The sequence below is a fragment of the Sesamum indicum genome, linkage group LG11 (assembly GCF_000512975.1).
Source record: "Sesamum indicum cultivar Zhongzhi No. 13 linkage group LG11, S_indicum_v1.0, whole genome shotgun sequence".
In the NCBI taxonomy this organism is placed as follows: domain Eukaryota; kingdom Viridiplantae; phylum Streptophyta; class Magnoliopsida; order Lamiales; family Pedaliaceae; genus Sesamum; species Sesamum indicum.
In genome coordinates, this window is record NC_026155.1 from 6,305,246 (window position 1) to 6,315,425 (window position 10,180).

The window sequence follows — 10,180 nt, forward strand, 5'->3', positions numbered from 1 at the left end:
ATATATTATATATATATATATATATACACACATATAACTATTAATTATATATAATATATACTTTTATATATTTCATTTATATTGTTTAATTTTATATATTTAATTAAATATTAATCATTCATTGAAATAAATCAAAAATTAGACCGTAATTTTACTAGTTCAATTTGAACTTTAAATTCAAATTAGATCCAATGGTTATTAAATAAATTTTAAAATTTAATTTCATAATAAAAAATTTTAAAAAAATAAAAATTAAAAAAATGCATAAATGACACAAACTCGTGTAACGGGTGTGATTGCTCTATTTTTTTTTTCATCATGGGGTAATTTGCTATTTTTTTTTCACAAGAAATAATTGTTCATTTCCATATAACACGGGGAGGTAATTTGCATTTAACCCATTATATTATATAAAAGTTCTAATAATAATTTGATTAATAACATATTAATATAGTTGTTATGAATTTATTCAACATTTGAAAAATTTCTAATAAAAAAACCCCTGAATGAATTAAGGAAATTTATATACCTCATTCTTCAAGATTTTAGTTGATATATTTATTTTCTTAATCTATGCTCTAATTTTAGAAGTTTTTTATTTAAATATCTTTTCTCTATTTTTTTATTCAAACTATTTTCTCCAACTTATTTATTTAAATTTTTTATTTTGAAAATTCAATAAGTTCATTAAATTCACAACAGTTATATTAATATATCAATAGACAAGTTATTATTTTAGGGCCAACAAATTATTTCAATTCTATTAGTCCCTATTAACTTTTCATCTCTTTATTAGGCCATTTTCTTGAAATGGGCCTTTTGTAGATGGGCTTCTCTAGTTTTCTTGGGCCACATTTTGGGCTTTTTCCAAAAAGTGGTCAACAATAGAAGAAAATTTACAAATGAATGTAAATGGATATTACATATCTTAAACATTTAGAGGGTGAATGGTTAAGTTTATTTAAAACACTTATTTGAAAATTTTATAAGATGTTGGATTTTTTAAAAATAAAATATTTGAATAAAACAAAGAGATTATCATTTATAAATATTTTTACATCTTATAATCTGTTAGGCTGTTTGGTAGAATAATCTCTTTATTATGGTAAGATGATAAAAATTGACATGATATTATTATGATATATCAAGTAAATAGTTAATTCTTGATATATATTGTATTTAATTTTTTTTTAGATACTTTCATAAACATTTTGTATCTCTAATATTTTATAAGTTCAATCAAACACCCTCTTAATCTAACATAATTATTTAGTCTATATATATAAAAAATAATACATGTCTAAATTTAGCATATTTTCAATTTTGGCAGTATATTTATTCACTTTATGATAAAGTACAACGAGCACCTAATTTTCAATTTTGGCAGTATATTTATTCACTTTATGATAAATTACAACGAGCTCCTATGAAGTTTGACATAATTATAAATTTTCCAGCATTATTTGAAAAATTAACAATACTCTATGATTTTAATTCATTATGTTAGTCTCTATTAGCTTTTTATCTCTGTACTTTATGGTGAATGAAAATACCTTGTAAAATGCGAAATATTTTATTTATATTTGAAATTTCTCTAAATCTTTTTTATGGACTAGAAGGGCAAGAACAAAATTTCACTCATTAGTTTTTTTTATATTTTTTTTTTAAAAAAAAAACAAGAGCAAAGGGGCATTATAAAATATTCGTAATTATGCTATATTTTAGAGAAATTTATTTTAAATTCACCCTTTATACTATAATATTTCTTGTAAATAACTTCATTTCGATCGCCACGGCAAATTAAAACATACTTTATTTGCAAATTATATAAAAAAGTTTGAACCCACAAAACTACTATTTCTCTCTTTTTTATTTTTCTTGGGGGGGGGGGCATTTTTTTTGGGGGGGGGGGGGTGTGCAAATTGAATATCACTTGAAATATGTAAGTAGAAGCACGAGGGAGGGCTAGAAATAAAGGAAAGTGTTCTATTCAAAGAAGAGAATTTCTCATGTTTCCTCAATCAAGAACCATCCAAGTCTCCATCAAAGTAGAGACTATTTATTTTGTTATAATTGCAATACAGTTATCTACTTATTTAAATTCTAGACAAATTTAATTGACAAATTTAAAATTGATCGAACAATTGCATAAGTCGGTAAAAAAAAATGAGACTTCTCATTTTATTGGTTATTTATGGTTGATATGGCATCCCATAAGAAACAACCGGTACACCATAATTTCTAACCAGCACATGTAATATACGGGCCACTTTTTCGTCGATTTTAAAGTTTTCGATCAAATCATTCCGTAAATCAAGAAATTAAAAATGGTATAGAACTATTTTACCATCTTAACAAAGTAAAGAGCTGAAAAATGTATGATTTCATAACTAAAAATACATTTAAACCAAATTGAGCCTCTACCATATAATTATAATTTTTGATCTAATTAATAGTAAGTCTGACTTATATATATGTGTGGGCGCGTATGTATATAGATTAATTGTCAAGAAAAGCAGCTTTATTTGATTTTATCTCAACTAAATGCAGCAACTTGATGCATGGGCATTAATTTCACAATGCTATAGCAAGATGTCATTATATATATATAGATACATATATATATATATAAATACTGACTTTGACTGTGTGATAGGTTACTCCAATTTTTTTCATAATTATATGGGAAAAGTATTATTTTAGTCCGTTAAGTATGCCTAATTTTAATTTTAGTCTGATAACTATGTCTATTTTTGTTTAAGTCCAGTAACTTACGAAATTGCTTAGTTTTAGTCCTCTGGCAGATTTTCGGACAATTTTACCCCTATGCAACTTTTGAAATACAGTTTTAGTCCATATGCACTCATAGGGGTAAAATTGTCCGAAAATCTGCCAGAGGACTAAAAGTAAGCAATTTTGTAAGTTATTGGACCTAAACGAAAATGGACATAGTTATCGGATTAAAATTAAAATTAGGCATACTTAATGGACTAAAATAATATTTTTCCCTACTTATATATATATATATATATATATATATATATAGTAAAAGAAGGTATACTTATTTCCACATTTTCTCATTGAAGATAATAGTTAGTGGTCGAGCATGATTGAAGGAATTATATAGGAAATAGCACTTTTTGTTTCATAAATAGCATTTTTTATTTCATAATTTTGGGATTTTATCTTATTGATCACATTATTTATGGGATTATTATTTTTTGTCCCATAATTTTTAAAATATAGTATTTTGATCCCATGACGCCTTTTTCTTATATTTTTAATGGAAAAGCATGTGGCCTTTAAGTGCTAAGATTGAAAACTTAATAACCACGAGGCCATATTCATTAAGTATCTAAAGAAAGATATTATGAGACCAAAAATACTATTTTTTTTAAAGTTATCGGGCCAAACGTGAAAATACTGTAACCAAGTACAAAAACTCTAAATTACAAGATGAAAAATGCTATTTCTTTTAATTATGTATATTAATTTTGTAATTGAAAATTAGGGTGCTGAGAATTGTGGGTTGGGGCGGCATTTTTTTTGGATTAATTAGTTATTTTTTTTGTTTTTATCCGAGTTAACGCTAACTATTAAAAAAAGAATGGAGGGGATGAATTCTTCCCTACAAATAGCTATTGCACAATTATGATTAATTAATAGGATGATTTACAAAATATTTTTATAAGATTTGGTATAATAATATATACTAATATTTGATAAAATTATGTAATTTTTTTACGGGAATTACAATGAACTTTTCTAAAATTTGACATAATAATGAATACCCTCTTGAAGTCTGAAAATTACCAATGCCCTCTAATGTTTGATAAAGCATCATAGTAACTGTCTTAGGACATGGCTTTTGATAGGAAAGTTAAACATAAAATTTTGCATTTTCCCAAAATATAAATCTTTTGCATTGGGGAAGTTACTCTGTGGAATGAGGCTTTCGTCGTTTAACTCATTCACTGGTATTATGTGTTGCAGATCTTGATTGATGCAAAACTGCTATCTATTGAGAGAAAACCTCATGATGTTGCATCTGACTGCAACTTCTATGTCAGTTTCTACCTTGACTGAAACCATGCGACTCTGATTATTATCGTTGGAGCTGCTCTGAGGACTGTTCTTCAGTTCAAAAGTTTAAATTGTTTACTGAAAAATTCTGTGCTGACATCACATGGCTCATCGTTACATCAGTTCTGAAGAACCATACATAAAGTTTGAATTCGTTTTCTAAGTGTTTTGTTGTATTTTGTGGAGATAAAGAGAGAAAAACAAAGATAAAATAAGTGTGTGTTAGATATAGTATGTATGTTTGGATTTGTTTTTGGAAGTATTTTAAAATAAGTATTATATGTTCAATGTTGTGTTTTGAGAGATAAAAATTACTATTCATTGTCAAATCATTATCAAATCATTATCAAATCATGTATTTTTTATATATATTTATGTATATGTGTGTATATATATGTATGTATGTATTTATGCTAAAACAGTTAAAAACACCTAAATAAGGTGTTTTTGAATGATGGCAAACATTGGGTATGTTTTGACTTGTCTAAAAAACAACTTGAAAATGAAAACAAACAAAACAAACATAATGTATCATTATGTTTGTTTTCAGAATATGACCCTGACGTAGCTCAAGCAGATCCCTGTATGCATACTTGTACTGTGAATTTCAAGGTGGAAAATAATATAATCCCCTTCATTATACACTTTGCTCCAGATGCCCTTCAGGAAGAGCCTGAGGGACGTGAAGTTGGATTCTTGTCATCATTTGATCCCACGGAGTTGCGTAGATCAAAACGCCGGAATGTACTGCCTGAATGTTATTTAGGTTCTAATAATCTTCTAGATTATGATATTGAGGTTACTCGATTAGGAGAAAGCAAGACATAAATTGGAGTACGATGAAATTTCTTCGGATAGTGATGAGTATTATGGATGCCATTGCCACTATCAGTTCAGGCTGATAACCAATTTCAGCAATATGATGGTGCTGAAAGACTGGATTAGGTCTTACATAAAAAAGTAATTCTAAATGCAATTTGGAATCAGTTGTACTGAAACTCAAAGCCACAAGAAATCAGATTCATCTAAACTTCTACAAAAAGAAAAAAAAAAAAAAAATCCAGTTGCTATGGATAAAGGACCTTAGGGGAACAAACTTGCTATTATTCCTGCGGGAAAACTATTATTTTAGTCCGTTAAGTATGCTTAATTTTTAGTCCGATAACTATGTTCATTTTTGTTTAGGTCCAGTAACTTATGAAATTGCTTACTTTTAGTTCTCTGGCAGATTTTCGGATAATTTTACCCCTATGAGTGCATATGAACTAAAATTATCTTTCAAAAGTTGCATAGGAGTAAAATTGTCCGAAAATCTGCCCGAGGACTAAAAGTAAGCAATTTCATAAGTTACTGGACCTAAATAAAAATGGACATAGTTATCGAACTAAAATTAAAATTAGACATACTTAGCGAACTAAAATAATACTTTTCCCTATTCCTGCAAATACTTTCGTTAGGAATATCTCGGATTTCTTCGATAAAACGTTCCGGAAAGTTAAAATTCCTAATGATTATTCAGAAGGTATCAAAGACATGGTTTCGAAATATTTCTACATTAACGCTTCCCATTCCTCGAGTAAAAAGAAAACATTTGATTCTGAGTTCATGGAGGTGGAAACTGGAAGTAGACGGCGCCCGGAAGGTACTTATTGGAAATACCACAGGAGAAGTAGCCTTTTCGCTAGTTTAAAGCGGGATTGTGTTTATATAAGATAAAGCATCTATGATGTGAGAAACTTGAGGAAGGGCTCTGTAACTGCACAGTTATACTGGGAATTGATCAGAAGATGCATGAACAACATAGATGCCTCTTTTAAAAATGAACATATACAGCCGCCTATGGTTGACCAGTGGAAAGTTCTGGTCGACAACATCCTCAAATAGAAGGGAACTTGATGAGAAACCCACAGTGAACAATGAAGAAGAAAGATCTGAAATCGATATGTTATGGAAGGAAATGGAGGTAGCTCTTGCATCGTGGTATCTCTTTGATGATAACGAGGTAAAATTTAACAATTTGAATCACATGTATATGATATGGAGTAATGACTAAATAATATTTCTGTATAATTGATTACTTTTAACTGAATATGGGCCAATTTTACGTAAGAAAATTCGAGCTTAGTTGTCAGCATGTTGGTTTTGTCGTATGGAATATATACGATTTTCCTGTTGTGTGTTTCCTATTATTTACTGCCCTTATTGTTGGAAAATTTGACAGGATTCTCATGTTTTCCGACGCAATGAACAAGTTGGAACTATTTGCCAATTATGTGGATTTGTGGAGATTGAAATAAAGGATATGCTCCCACCATTTGTAAGTCGGGATTAATATTTAAAATGATAAAATGTATAAAACTCCCCTATATTTTAAAAAGTTTGTAAAATAAACTCTCTTGTCATGCGAATAGGATAAAAGCCACCTGTGTTTTGTAAAACTCAACTCAATCGTCCCCTCTCCATTAAATCCAACTAACGTTGTTAATTTTTTAAAAAATGACATTATACTCTTACTTATTATATATTATTTCTTATATTAATGACCGTTGGATCTTCTTTAATCAAATACTGATCGTTAGATCTAATCAATTAATCTCAACCGTTAGATTTTAAAAAAATAAAAGGTCTAGATTCAACAAATTATTTAACTTATATTATATATAAATAATTTAAAATATTTAAAAATATATTAAAAAAAAAATAACTACCCACCCTACCCACACAGCCCCCCAACCCCCCACGCCACCCCCATCGTTAGAATCGTCTTGAAGAGACGAGACTGATGGTGGTGGTTTGAGACCGAGATTCAACCAGACGGAGACGAATCGACTGCAAATATATTCGGAGGTCGTGACTTGAGCCCACTCTCTATGATTAACGAAAACTCAAATTGAAAGTATGAAAATGTTCGTCTTGAAGAGAGGATTCAAATGGTACCATTGGCCGTCGAAAATTCATCCGGACAGTGCCGAAAACTTAGAAATAAGTTTCCGGCAAAAAAGGAGCGAAAATTGTTGTTTTTCCTTTTTTTATTTTTTAATTAATTTTAATTATATTAATTAAAATATATTTTAGTTAATTAAGAATATTTTAAATAATTATAATAATTAAATATTTTGGCTAATTAATAATAATTATAATAATTATTATTATAATTAAATATATATTTTAATTAATTAAAAATAATAGTTAGTTTTAATAATTAACAATTATAAAATTATTTGAATTTAAATATAATTTAATTTAATATGATAAAATTTAATTTATTTTTTAAGGTGAGAAATAACAAAAGAAACAGACAAAACAAGCCAAAAAGCCCTTTGTATGTTATATAGATCCATATAGGGGTATTTTAGTCCAAAGTGTCATTAAATATGAACATAAACTGCAGAAAATAACTATCAAATGCAGTAGACCATGTCTCCTCCACTTCCCGTTAGTTGCTAACAGAATGGGGGTTTTTTGTTGACTAAAATAAAATAGGAGGGGGGTTTAGCCTATTCTGAAAACAGGAGAGTTTTTTTGCATACTTTCTAAAACACAGGGGGTTTTTATGAATTTTGTCTTATTTAATAAGTTAAACTTTTAGCACTGCTCATAAGAATGGTGCGAGTCAGTGGAAGTTTGGGATTTCAAATGATCTCGCTTCTGCATTCTTTACGATATATTACAATTTTATAGTTAAACACGACCATGATACCTAGGGAAGTAAATGCCAATGTCTTTAGTACGACTGCTATTGACACATAACTTTCAGCTAGTGGCTAAAAACTTAACTTAATTTTCCTTATGGGAGTTTTCTACGGTTTACATTTCTCAACTTTCTTTTTCCTTGTGGAGACTGCATCTGCCCACTCTATTCCGAATAAGGAGCAAAGAACGGAAGATGAGCCAAAGCTCAAGAAAAGTGAAGATGGAGAGCTAGAGCAATTCTGCCTTCCTGCTCACTGGAGTAGTACTCCTTCAACCATCGGAGAAGGGCAAAACAATGTGTGGGCCTTGATACCTGATGTCAAAGATAGATTATGGAGCCACCAAAAGAGAGCTTTTGAATTTTTGTGGCAAAACATTGCTAGTTCTTTGATACCGTCCCGAATGGAGAAAAGGAAAAAGATGGAGAGGTGGTTGCTTCATTTCCCACTCCCCCAGAGCTGGGAAGATTTTGCTCATCATTGCATTTCTTGTAAGCTACTTGAAATTGTTTGCAGTGTCGAGGCCACTAGTTCTTGCTCCAAATACAACACTTTATACTTGGTACAAAGAGATAACAAAGTGGAAAGTGCCTATTCCAGTTTATCAGATCCACGGTGGTCAAACATCTAAAGGTGAAGTGTTGAAGTAGAGAATGATGTTAACTCCAGGTCTTCCACGCAACCAAGATGTTATGCACATTCTAGACTCCCTGGAAAAGATGCAGAGGTGGTTGTCACATCCTAGCATTCTACTCATGGGATACATTTCTTTCCTAACTTTAACATGGGAAGATTCACATTACGCTCACAGGATATATATGGCCCAATTACTGAACCAGAGTCCGGAAATTCTGATACTCGATGAAGGGCACAACCCCAGGAGTACAAAATCAAGACTGAGAAATGCTTTGATGAAGGTTAACACAAGGCTTAGAGTTTTGCTTTCTGGAACATTGTTTCAGAAGAATGTTGGTAAGCATATCGACACCCTTTGCCTAGCAAGGCCAGTATTCATCAATGAGGTCTTGAAGGAGCTGAATCCCGAGTATGAGAAGAGAAACAAAGAGAGACAAACGCAGTTTTCACTGGAGAATCAGGGAAGAAAGCTTTTGATTGATAAGATTTCAAAGAAGATTGACTCAAATAAGGGAAAAGAAAGAGTATAAGCTCTGAAAACACTGAAGACGTTGACGAGTAAGTTCATAGACATGTACTAGGGGGGAAAGTTCGACAAATTCCCTGTTTATAGTGTTATTTATTAATGATGAAGTCAACCAGTCTTTAGCAAGAAATTCTTTTAAAACTTCAGAATCAAAGGTCTGTCTACAAGGGATTTCCATTGGAGTTGGAGTTATTAATCATGCTTCAAGCAATCCATCCTTGCTTGATCAGAACAACGGCAAGCTCTAGTCAGTGCTTTAGTCTAGAAGAACTGGAAGACCTCGAGCGATTCAAGTTTCATATGAAGTTAGGTTTGAAAGTCAGATTCGTGATGAACCTCATACCATGATGTCTGATCAAAAAAGAAAAGGTGCTAATATTTTGCCACAATATTGCTCCAATCAATCTGTTCCTACAGATATTCGAGAGGTTCTACGGGTGATGTAAGGGTCGAGAAGTCCTTGTGCTTTAAGGAGATATCAAACTCTTTGAAAGAGGATGAGTGATGGATAAATTTGAGGAGCCAGGCGGACCATTGAAAGTCATGTTGACCTCAATTACAGCTTGTGCTGAAGGCATCAGCCTGACTGCTGCATCACGTGTGATTCTGCTCGACTCAGAGTGGAATCCTTCCAAGAGCAAACAAGCCATAGCACGTGCATTTCGGCCTGGTCAAAACAAAGTTGTTTACGTGTATCAGCTCTTGGCCACCAATACTCTAGAAGAAGAAAAACTCAGCAGAACTACTTGGAAGGAGTGGGTTTCGCATATGATATTCAGCCATGAACATGTTGAGGACCCTTCTCATTGGCAAGCACCAAAGTTCGAAGATGAGCTGTTGAGGGAGATTGTTGAAGAAGATCGAGCTGCGCTTTTCCATCAGATTATGAAGAACGAGAAAACTTCGAATGTGATTAGAGGAAAAGACATGCTGAAGAAAATGAGAGATAAGTGAAATCCTACTTGATTGTTGGATTTTTGCATGTTTATATGTACTTAATTTATCCTATTTTTTTGAAGAAATCTTGGAACTGCATCTAAATTCATCTTTCTATTTAAAAAAAATTAAAATCAAAATCAAAGAACAGAAGTAAAATATGGTTGAACACATTATCATTCTGCAATAAATGTTGCCCACATATTTGTCTGTAGGGGTGGCAGACGAGTTGAGTCGGTTTTCGAGTTTCCTGAGCCGACTCGATTTTGAGCTCGAGCTCAATGTCCTCTGTTCATAAGCTCGCGAG

At 31.2% G+C, this 10,180-nt stretch overlaps 1 pseudogene; it reads left to right on the forward strand.

Moving 5' to 3' along the window:
* The window catches only part of LOC110012926, a 12,247-nt pseudogene extending 2,356 nt beyond the window's left edge, over window positions 1-9,891 (forward strand).